Here is an 11721-nt window from a genome sequence, read left to right on the forward strand (position 1 = left end):
GGTGCTCTCATCCTTTGTCAAAGCATTGAACTGGAATAAGTCGTATCCAACCTCTCCAAACACACTCTGTAAATGTGGAAATGTATGGGGAAAAAGACTCACTGATCAGAGCGCATATTATTTCCAAATTCTTCTTTAGAAGCATTTGATTGTTGAAGGAGTGGTTCAATTTTGCTCCTATATCATTCTTTGCTGTTTACATACTGTTTTCCCCTTTCTTCGGTTACTTTATGGCTGTCTCTAGCTCCTCTAATATTGACGATATTAGAGCTCTAAACACTGTGCTTTTTCTTGGTTGCTGAGATTTATAGAGCCTGGTAGTTCACAACATTGTCTCAGTATGGTTTGTGATCAAAAACCAAAACCATGGGCATGATTCAAGCTAAATGTGTAGGACTTACATAAACTGATATGTCGCTTTGGCTGCTTTTCCCTTACACTTACTGTGGTATGGGATTCAATCTACCAGTGATGTGGATTTTAGACTCAGATAAAATGCCACTGCAATCCACAGCCTACAATCAGGCCATAATTATTAACATGCGCTGGTGCTCCATGCTATGACAAAGACCTGCAGGCTTTATCCTCTGATGACACTGAGGTAGCTGTGATTGGGATCTGAAATATCGGAACCTTTTTAGGAGTGGATTAAATAACTTCCTTGAGTGATGTCTCTTGTGTCTTCATGTTATTTTCAGAAATCTGTTTTGAGCTACCTGGATGAAGTGGACATTAACATGGCTGGAACATGAAAGTAAGTTGAGTCATTACAATATAGCAATACTACTTATGAATAGATAAAACAGACAATCATCAAACCAAACCCACTGGTATTTCTTCCTCAGTCATCAAAAGCAACTCCAAATTGGTTGTGTGGTTCCATGAGTGTGAAGCATTAAGTCTTAATTGTTAATATTAGCTCTGTTTTTATTGCCTAACAGTTTTTAAAAACATAAAACCTGGCACACTACACTACAAACAGATGTTGCTCATGCTCATGCTTTTTGACATAGATGCTGTGTCAAGCAGCCTCAACTGTTCAGTTACTTTCCAAATGCATTGACAGTCTGTGTTCTGCTTGGTGGTTGAGCTACCTTAAAGTAGTCGTTTAATAATAATAATAAAACAAAAAATACAATACTGTGTTGACATAGCTGTTTCCATGAAAGATGTAGAGAGACAAAGAAAACATCAGGACTGTCTCAGGTTCTGTAATCAAAAAGATACATTTCAGTCTGGTGCAAATATATTAACCAATAACCTCCGGGTCGATCCTGTAACCTTGAATGTGGGGGAAGATATAGGCTCACCAACAACAAGGTAAAAATCCAGGGCTGTAGGTCTTGTTGTGACCAGCTACTCTGTATGATGCTTCGGGGAATGATGGTCACAACACACAGTACTAACCTGCAGCCCTTCATTAGATTAATTCCCCTATCTTTCTCAGTTGGACTCTGTGGGACTACCATAACCACTGGGGGGGCAGGCATACAAACTACATAGACTAATACCAGGGGCAGTTCATGCGCCCCGCCCTATCACACAGAATCAGAGCCAGAGCCAAGTTTATATAGCTACTTTAATTCTTACAGTAAAGATACATATGAGTACAGATGAAAGACAGTAGCACACAATCATTTCAGTTCCAAGAATGTACAAAAATGAAGTGCTCATTGTGCTTTGGTATGTCCATTGTGCTATAGTGATTTAATATAAAGGACAGAAAATATCGCTTAGTGCAAGTTACAGGTTGCCTCAGTACTACCACACTATATGTCTCCTATAAAACTGCCATAGACAGGATAGCTAGAAATCTCTATCATTTTCTGAGTCCATATGTACTCATCTTAAATATCTTTCAGTCCATCTATTCTTCCAGCCCTCATTATTTTGCCAAGAGTGTTCTCTATTGCACTTGACATCGATAATGGTTTGCGTGAAGCACGCCGAAGATGACACACAGTTTTCCTTGAATTTCTCCTTGGGGATCAGTAAAGTATCTATCTATCTATCTATCTATCTATCTATCTATCTATCTATCTATCTATCTATCTATCTATCTATCTATCGCTCCATCATCACACACCCAACAATGTGTGTTGTAGGCTAGTACCACTGCAGTCCATATACGGTTGCACATATGAAATAGAAGATACAACAACATGGAGATAGTACCAGATCCTTCGACAACATTTTAATCAAGGGCCCTTCCCTAAAATGTCAAGAGTGGCACCAATAGATGCTATGCCTTTGATTCAATGGTCTTCTTCCTAACTGCATCAACAAATTAAGCACCAATAACGTGTTGATTCTCACTGCACTAACTAAAATACTAGGTCTTAGTAATGCATAAAGATTCATTCTAGATCAACTAACTAAAGTAACTGCTATGCCTTGTGATTTTGGAGAGTCTAAAAATAGGCGAGAAACTCATGCTTCTTCACTTGTCTTTGTATGTGATAATTAAGGAGGTTATCGTATTCAGGAATTGCTAAGCAGATCCAGTTGTGCTTATCGATTCATGAATCATATAGCTTCGGTTCCCAAGCCTAACTCCATGTGAGGCTGTGTTTCCGGTTAGGTTTCCATACATGTACACAGTACTTCTGTGCTTTGATATCTTCACACACAAATTAAGCTTTTTCTCGTAATTTATGGTGGAATGGCAAATTAAGTGACTTCCCTGACAGACAGATTTTCATCTGCATGTGAAACCTTTGCTTTCTTCTATTTAAAGGCTTGAATGGAGTGTGTATGGTCTCCAAGGGAGATTCTCATCTGATAATCAGCAGGAAGTAGTGTCATATGCTCAGTACACAAAACAATTACAGCTTATATTCAAGCAGTGACCATGAATAGAACATAGTGTCATTAGATTGAATCTCAAAACCATCATACCACTAGCTCTCCAGGCCTTGCCTGCTTGAGGTTTCAGGCCTGCCTATGTAGCATTTATGTTGTTCAAATGTGGTATAGTGGCATGACTGTCCATGAGTCTGTATCACTGGTGCCCGGAAATGTGATGACCAGTTGCTCTTGTTGTAGTTTGGGAAGGATTTACCCTTAACTCTGCTAAAGTTTCACCCCCTAAGTTTGACCTCCTAAGCCTTTGGGTGTGCGTTTACAAGTGTTATCCTGGCACACACATTGAGCTGAGATTTAGGGGTCAGCACTGTGAGAATATGTTAGTTCCACTCCCATTGGCCTTTATTGATGCAATATAAAGGCATGTCCCCTACCAGACCACGAATGTGCTCTGGATTTAATTAGTTTTGTTTAGCTTGTTCCTGGTTGTTGTTTTATATATACGTTTTGGATCAATAAAGCATCTCTTGATTTTAGATAAGTACTGTAGGCTATGTGAAGTCCATAACATACTGTTGCTGCATTCGCGTGCTATGGAAAAGATGGTATTTTCCATTTGTGACCTGGTAGTTACCAGTGTGTTGTGTTCAAGTGCTTTGTTGACGTACTGTTAGGAAATGAGTAAATTACCTGTCACTCATCACTAGCTAGCATATAGCTCTGGGTAGGCAATACCAAACCATAACAGCTTTTTAAAAATGTATACTGAGTGTCAAAGCATTATATTACAATTGTCAATGACACAACATTGTATAGGCTGCAAAAAACATCTGCTAACAGTTAGCAAACAATGTTTAGTAGTAAACAATGCTATCATTCACAACTCTTCCGTTGCTCTCCGCCATGTTGAAAATGTCAAAGGTTATCTCATCTCGGCAACTCGTCCATCAAAATATTCTACGAGTTGCCCAGTGGAAAATACCACATGAGATGGTGTTCATGTGCATTTTTGACCTCGGCTTTTGGAATTTACCATAATTACCATAGCACATGAAGGCACCATGTATCTCCCATGAAAGTTATTCAGACATTTTTTTATGCAAGTAGAGGCTAGCACAGAGGTTATGCATGCATGTTTTAGAATGAAATGCCAGAGAAAGAAAATCATTGTATCTGACCCTCTGCATAAACTTTCTTGGTCAGCTCATCTCTGGGTTGTTCCGCATTTCACTTTGGTAGATCATGTAGGTCTTTCTGTTGAATAAGTTTTTTAATCGATGTGTTTCAGCATAGCATAGCTGTTCTGAAGAAATGATTATGGGGTCCTCAGTTTCACCATACATTTTTCCAGCATTAAATAGTAAGCTGTTCTTATATTTTACTTTCACATCATTATCCACAATTTATTTTCAAGAGGATGTTATTGGTCTTACATTAAATGATTAAATGAAGCTCATTTCCCCAGAGAACATTTGTTCTTTCATTCAATTAGCATAACGGTTCTTCCATCATGCCCTTAAATCTTTCACTGGGTCACTTTGCCACTTAGGTGGATTCGGGCTCTCGGTGGATAAGACTGTGTGTGCCATTTAAAAGTAATTACAGGTGCAACAGTTAATCTTTAAGAAAGAAACAGGGTCCTGGATGGCCATTAAAGGTGGAAATTGTGGGTAATTAGGCTGCATATCAAGAGAAACTCTGCGAGCCATTTCTGTTCCACACTTATCCACATGCCACGATTGGGCAGAAAAAAAGTGACCACGGCCATCACATGGAGTTTTTCTCGGTAATTGGCTGGAGCTGTTGTCGCACCAGACTCACCGTGGCATAAGGCTGCTGTCCTGACACCCAGTGAGTCACTCAGAGAAGCTGCTCCTTCGCAGCCGAGATCTCTGTCATCTGGCCAGGCCGCGAGCGCCACAGATTGGCCCGCAAGCTGACCGAGCTCAAATGGCGCCGTTTGCAGCAATCTCAGTGCCCACAACTGTTTTTCAACGCTCCTTTGTTCCCCGCCGACTTGGTGGCGACTGCCGCTTGTCTTTTGAATCTCAGTTTGTTTGTGTGCAAACCCTCCTCCGTCCGCCCCTTCTCCCCCTCGGAGCGGCAAGTGTGGGAGATGCGCTCGGCTAGGTGCAGGCTTTGATGCTGTTTATAGAGAGGTAATGGAAGACATCTTTGCAAAAGACCAAAGGCCAGACTGTGAACCAGGGTTTTTTTTTTTCGGCGCTGTGAAGAAAAACACTTGATTCATCTAGTCACATTAATTAAGCCTACAGGAAGAGCTGGTGTAATTTCTGGTTGTAACGGCGGGTGCTGGAAGAGAGACATAGCACACTGATAATTAGCTCTATACTCCCAATGACCCTCATGGTTCCAGTTTCCGTGTTTGATGTCTTTTGGTTTCCATTCAAGAAGCTGCTTAAAAGTGGCAAAACTAACTAACTCCACTGTGAGCTCTGGGCACAGTCACCATAGCATCAGAGACAGACAGACCTCTTGGCAACCAACAGGTGGGAAAGCCTACGAGGACTGCATGGGTTTAACACACACACACACACACACACACACACACACACACACACACACACACTCTCTCTCTCTCTCTAACACACATACAGTACACACACACACTCTCTCTCTCTCTAACACAGAGACATACAGTACACACAGACACAGACACACACACACACACAGGCGCACACACACACACGCGCACACACACGCACACACATTGTAATTTATTGGTTGTAAAATGTTAATGTGGCCATAAGACTTTCTCATGAATATTATAATGGGGCCATGACAGACTCGTCACCTGAAATGTTAATGAAATGAGATTGCATTGGGGTGGGTGGGTCCCTGTCAACAAGTGAACAAATAGTCCAGATGAGGCACATCGGTGAGACCTGTAGACTATAAAAAGACACACTAAGGGCACAGGCGTCCACTGAGGTCGCCTCCCGGCTGTAGAGCAGCGAGAGATAATGAATGGTGTAGACTAAATCGCAGCTGTTTCTGCCGGATAATGATTCGGTTTTATATTGTGTCATTATTTTCACTTCCTGTTGTGTGGCCCTCTCATATGACACCAAGCCATGTCACCATTCACACCAGTTTATTAAGTTCTCATCTCGCCACGGTTCAGGTGTCAGCTGCTGAATACACACACACACACACACACACACACACACACAGCTCAACTCCTTCCTACACACCGGCCGGACACTAAGGTTATTTTAGTCTGCAAGTGTCGGGGAGACTTTATAAATATAAGTTCATAAAAATACATATGCCTATTGGTGACTCTCACCAGACAATCTCAAAACCCCAAAATATTACAGTAAGTGTCCACAGTTTCGAGCAGACTCCTCTCAGCCACAATCAACAGTTTCTTTATGTATTTACATAGCAATAGCAAAGCCAGCATACGGCATCCAAAAGACAAACAACCATTTAGAAACAGTGCTGAGGAAAGTGGAGTCTGACAAGAAATATGTACCGATTGCATTGGTTTGCTGCTGAGCTTTGTTGGATCTCTGGTGTGTCAGCAGACTTTAGTGCAGAGGGGAAAAGCACACTTTGCTCTACAGTAACTTTGATCCAGATCTGAGTCGTCATTAAGGAGACAAGAGACATGCAGGGCTCTCAGTCATTCATGTATTGCATGCGATGCAAAGGATTAGTTTGCCAGCTTGCTGATAGTAAATATGCACTGGTCCTGTTGAATTTCTAGTGGTTCAGATTTTGAAGGTGTTTGTGTGAAGCCCTTTCTAAGGCATTCGTGACGTGTTTCAAGATGTGTTCCTTTGCAGGAAGTGAACATATATCTAAGCATGGACTCTCTTAATCCTTCACTGAGTTATTTGTGCTTTCCCTTATCTCATCAACTCAAATCATAGGCCCTCTGCTCCATACTCTCTACCCTCAGCTCGCATGCCTGCTCTGTCTCTCTCCTCACCCACATCTCATCACATCGCACACAACTCACTTTCTCCACTTTGGGCTTTGGACGAGACTAGACTCATACAAATTCTTTTGAATACTGTAAATCATTGAATGCCACATACTTTCCGTCAGAAGCAAAACTAGCTGCCTCAATTCATCGCTTTGTGAGAAACAAAAGAATAGCCTTGAGGCGTGTGGTAAGGATTGACTTCTCTCGCTGTCCTTGAATCAGTTATGTGAAAGAACATTTGAAAGGACCCACAATCCTTCACACACAGATGGCTCACAAAAGAGTGCCCGACATTTTTAAATGGCTAGAGAATATGTGGTTTGCCAAGCTTTCATAAACAGTTTTAGAATGATAGATAAGTTGACTCAGAACCTCACGAGCCTGTCAGTTGGTAATTATCAACCGTTACTGTGACTGACCTATGCGTCGAAGTACATTTTCATGTCTCTTCCTTCAAGTGGAGACACATTTGAAAACGTGTCGCATTAGATGACTTTGCGAGGATATATGTTCTTGAACTGGGATAAAAGGCACATCATCTGCAGTGATTAACAGTACTATTGATCTTCAGTTCTCTGACTCACGGAGCTCTTGGTGTCGGAGAGGACCAGCTGGGCGAGGTGACGTCATGTGCTCTTACATCACGCATGAGTCTATGGCATCACCCACACGCACCCCACCCCCACAGGAAGGTGCCCTGCCCAGACCAGCACTCCCACAGCCATGCCACGTGAATGCTCACCCACACATTCGCTTCTCAGCTCGCTTAAACTCTTTAGACGGCTTTTCAGACGGAAAGCGGTCCCCCTCCTCAAGGATAATCCAGCAATCCAGACTATTCTCGTTTGTGGTTCCCTGATGGTAGAACGACCCACAAGTGCTTTCAGAGCAGAGGCCTCTCTACTTCCAAGTAGCTCTTGAAAACCCAACTCTTTCAAGGATTCCCCCTTTTCCAAATACATATAACAACTCAACACACTTTCCATGCACTTCCTTTCTTTTGCCTCCTTCCCCTATCTCCTTTGACTAGACTTTGACTATACTTAAATGTCTGCTCTCTTATCCCCTGGTGGTTTTGTGGTATTTGTAAAGTAACGTAGTATTTATTGTTCCTTAAGGTCTCATTTGAAGTGTAGCTTGAATGCTAATCCTGAAGTCACTCTGGAAAAAAGAGTACATTACATGTAAATGTACATGTACATGTAAATGTAAATGTAGTTACTAGACAACTTCCATGCATGTCAGGTACAGCTAACTTATCATCATTACAGCGCTAACAGTTCATCAACCAAGTGGGTCTGTACTGCCGTATCATGGTATGACTAGATGAACAGATTTAGACTCAATGAATTCACATGTTTGCAATCCCGTAAGACTCTTAGCTTAGTCGACTGGGATGAAAATGATAATGAAATGCAGGTGTTCTTTCTTGCAATATATCCATTAACCCTCAAACATCAGTAAGAGTTCTACTTCGCAACTTGGCATCAATAGTGAATCTAAAACAGAAAAACTTATCAGTGTTATTGATTTAGTAAAACCGTTGGACTTCTGCGGTAATTTCTTCTAAAAGAAACTGGCCACTGGTCAGAGTCTGCTGGCAAGTTTTTCTCCCAAAGGCTCTTCCGTCAAAGACTTGCAGAATGTAATCCCCACCACTTTGTAGGGCCACATTAGGCTTGTAACAGTGGAGATGGTGATTAGGAAAGTCCGATCAATAATACATGCTAGCGACCAACTAATGCACCATGGAGACAGACACCAATTTATGCCTCTCATGTCTGGGGGCAATTGTGTTACCCACAGACGACTGAAACGGAGACAATGAGCAAAAAGGGCAGTGAAGGAATCGACAGTGGAGGCACCCGAGTCAACAGCAGCCTTTACTGTGATACAGGCAACAGGTTCATGCTGTTGCAAAAATCGACTCAGAGCTTTTGTCTGTGGGGAGATGTAGGGAGTGACGTACCCTTGAAATGAGATTTTTTGTTATTTGATTAATGCCCCCCCTTTGTTGAGGCGGAAGCTATGTTGTGTGAGCCAATATTTCTGAGATTTCCGAAGCCACATTTATTTTATCGACCATAGAAACACGAAAACAACACAGAGAAAGACAAGAGAAGTAGGGAAAGAGAGGGGCAAAGCGAGCTTATTGCAGTGGCCTCTTCTCTCTCTCCCTTCTCCCCCCCCCCATACACACATACACACATACACACCTCACCCTTCATCCTTATATCGCCTGTAATGCTTGAGAAATCAATACGAGGCTGCGAAACAGGTCAAAATGCAATAAGTCTGCAATCTGTCCAGGAAACAACGTTGGCAGGGAGGTAGCGCCAGTGTCCCGCGAGACAGCTCCGTCTCTCAACGGCGCAGAGACAACAGGGTTAATGCATTATCCACATTACGGAGCAGTCACATCAGACCCCAGCGTCCAAAATGGCAGCTAACACAAAGAGAGACTATCGTCTGCTGATCCAATTAAGTGATGATTGGGCCGATGAAATGTCCGCTTCCTCCCCCCAGACCTTCTCAGCCCCCCCTCTGACTCATTTCCAGTTGAGGACAGAGCAGCGAGGGTTACCATGATGACAACAGATAATGACCAGTAATTCACACTAGGGGAGGAGGAGAGCATTAGTGGTATTCAGGCTGCCCACTGATAAGCTCTTAAGATGTCAGCCAGCCAAACTTTTGTTGACTCACAACTTATAGCAGTCATTGGGCAGCATTTGGTGTTTTTTTTTCCAGTGCTTACACGTATGGGCCTTTTATCCAGACCTACATCTCTCTCTCCCTCTCACACACACACACACACACACACACACACACACACACACACAAAGTCATATTCAACACTCACACAGTATAGTACAAAGCGTCAGCCTTGAGTTGAAGTTGCAGATTTGCAGAGTCTCGTCAGCGTAGTTATGTGACTTTCCGTCCTCATCAGATTCTTTGTCTGAGGCGCATTATGCGACAGCAGTTGCTCAGGAGCTGTGCTGAAAAGGAGACGTGGGGTCGTGAGGAGCAGAACATTGCGCAACTGTGTAACAAGAGCAATCAGGGACTCTGTGCTTATAAAGGCATAGGTGGGCATTGTGGTTATGAGAAAACGTGGGGAGTCAAAGAGAAGTGTTCCATCAGAAAATGCAGGTGAAACCATTGAAACTCCTCGGCAACCTTGGACCTGTCCTCAGACATGTCTGATTCCTCAATTCTGTACTTGCTCTCTGCTATCACTTCTTCTCACACCAACATATTGATGTGAATGGTGTAAATTCATGTTACAAATTCTGTACTTTTAGCTTTTGGGTGCCTTTGTGGGTTCAACTAGGCCTTCAGTATAGCACCATAGCAGTATTACTGATGGGCATGTTGCACAGTATATGCCCTAAGGATAGGTTATGATACTCTAAATCAGACACAAATTATGTTATGACAGACTAAATCTTTTTTTCCCCAAGATACTTTGTTAAATCAGGCCAACTGACACATGTCTTCCCAAAATAATAAAAAACAGTTTACTCTTCCACCCCCACTCAGCCATCATCCTCTAAATCAAAGTCTCTCCCTCAAGCACCCTCCCGCCATGTAAGATATGGCCAAGATCTACACTGACACAAAAATCAAGCGCATAAAAGAGTGACCTTTTGCATACAAATCCATTAGCAATCCATTGTTCTGGATAAACTCATGACATCATCTGAAAACAGAAAGGCATGAAATGCCACGGTGCCATACAGTCCAATAACAGAGGCTCATCCCTCCCAAACAAGCCGCTGCGCTCTCTGCTTCTGTGGAGAATGAGGTTAATCTATGCAAGGATATTTCTGCCCGTCTTAGCAGGCGTAGTGCCTCAAATGGCCTCCTTATGATTGGGATGGCATTTTCAGCTGACCTTAGGATGACACCAGAGTAATGGGGAGGCTTCAGCAAGCCATCAAAAAGCCATTGTTAAAGTGCTTCAGATTTCAATCTCAATTTTTTGGGCATTGCTATGCAAAACCAGAGGATTAATCAGATTCCCTGCGTTTTACTGATGTACACTGTGGAGGCTTTTTTTATGTATGATGTTTCTCAAGTTTTTTTCTGGATGCAATCATACTTTGCTTTGTCAGCACAAGTAGTGATGAACTGTATTTTGAGACAGCGCCTCCAGGATTTAAGGAGGGCTTATTGTAATTGTTGTGACTAAAGACTTGGATTTGGTGGTGTGGTTGCTGGAGGAATTGTGGTTTACGTGTTTATGTCATTGCAGGAATTCCAAACAAATTCCAATGGAATGTTTCAGAGGTTTGTAGTGGTTGTTATAAGCAATGGTATCCACATTTGTTGTGGGAATTCTCAAAACTTCTCAAAATGGCTGTGATTTTTAGTTAATTTGTAACAGTGCAGACATATCAGCACTATATTTGCTGAGATATTGCAGAATTTACAAAAATATTGAACCGGGCAATTTCAGAAAATCCTTGAATTGGTGCAAATGTGTGAAAATGCAAGATCACAAAGAGAACCTTGGGGGGACTGAAATGATGGATTGATAAATAGATAGATAGATTGATAGATAGATACAGACAGTAGATACACTTTATCCATCCTCAAAGGGAAATGATGGTGTTACAGCAGCAATTGATAATATAAGCATATATTACACATATGCATACAAGTGAAAAATAAATACAACTGGATCCCAGGATAAGATTCTCCTCTAACGACACAAAGGGGAGTTATTGTAAATAGTTATGGCAGTGGGCAGGAATGATTTTCTATAATGGTCCTTGTTACAGTGAAGTTGAAGCAACCTCCGGCTGATAACAATGTTGTCTGACCAGTAGTTCATTCAGTGGATGTTAGGTGTTGTCCATAATGTTAATGAGCACCAGCAGATATAATATGGGCTATTGAGGATTCTGGGTGTGCCAGGTGTGTCATAATAGCTAACACGTACAGATGTCTTC

Source organism: Sardina pilchardus, chromosome 2 (assembly GCF_963854185.1).
Source record: "Sardina pilchardus chromosome 2, fSarPil1.1, whole genome shotgun sequence".
NCBI classification, from domain to species: Eukaryota; Metazoa; Chordata; class Actinopteri; order Clupeiformes; family Clupeidae; genus Sardina; species Sardina pilchardus.